The following is a 1,304-nucleotide window of genomic DNA, read 5'->3' as shown; positions in this document are numbered from 1 at the left end:
TTAGCAATTTGAATATTAAACCCAAATTCAAAGTTGGAGATCGAGTTCGTATTTTTAAATATAAATCATTGTTTCAGAAAGGTTACGTCGGCTATTGGACTAACGAGATATTCATCGTTGATAAAGTAAACAACACATCACCTCCCACGTATGAATTGATCGATCAAGACAAAGAACAAATCATAGGAAGGTTTTATCAAAATGAACTTCAAAAAACTGACTTTTAAAAATGAATCTCGAAAATGAAGATTTAGATGAAAGGTTAAGAAATTTAGATGTCGACAAGCATTTACGCTCTCTTAAATTAAGATTTTTAAAATTTAAATGTAAATTTATCTTCAAAATATTATTGAATGTGTTTTATCAGAATGTTATACAAGTTTTTTCAAACACAAACTACGTATATATTTCGTCAATTGGGTCTTCAGCAATACTTTCCGTCTACTTCGAAAAACACCTAAAAAAATCGACTTAAAAAATGAATGCGTTTCTCGATAAATACGGAAAAGACACGACCACAAATTTTCAACTTGTGAAATGGGCCAAGGAGTTGAACGTCTCGCCGTTTTATTATTGCATGCGAGATGAAATTGATCAACTGAAATACAAGAAAGGTAAATTTTACGCCATCACAAACATTCACACCTCGGATCAAAAAGGAGTTCATCACTCTGCTTTACACAAAGATTCTTCGAATAACTTTTATTTCTTTGATTCTTTCGGTCTAGAACCGACAGAAGAGATCACGAAATTGACTAGCAAATCAATCAAATGTTCTACGTTTCAAATTCAAATGCCAGGACAAAAGCTGTGTGGTCAGCTGTCGCTTTGGGTTTTATATCGGTTGAGTTTGGGAGAAAAGTTTGAAGAAATTATAATAAATTTAACTCAATAAAAATGGCAAACAAGTTTGGATTAGGGTCTTTACCTCTAGAATCTAAAAATCCCATGAGTTCTACGGCGTTTATAAACAAAGCGAAACCTTTTTTCGTGGATCAAATCGGAGACACCTTACAAGGGGATATCGATATGAACAATTTCAAAATAACTAATTTAAAGTTTCCAGGAAACGATAACGATGCCGTGAACAAGAAATATTTACTGGATCAAATAAACGCAATTCAAATAGATAAGGACCATGTTTTAAAATAGAATAAATGACGTGAAAAGATTCATCAGACGAAATATTAAAAATCTTGTGGACGAACCCAAACTACAACAAGAGTTAACGAGTTTGAAACGTCTTATTTAAGTGGATAAAACAAGTGAGTTGATATCTAAATTAGACGATAAGATACGAAGGA

This window comes from Lottia gigantea, assembly GCF_000327385.1.
Source record: "Lottia gigantea unplaced genomic scaffold LOTGIsca_33, whole genome shotgun sequence".
NCBI lineage: Eukaryota > Metazoa > Mollusca > Gastropoda > Lottiidae > Lottia > Lottia gigantea.
The sequence above is the reverse complement of the archived record's forward strand: the minus strand, read 5'-3'. Positions refer to the sequence as shown.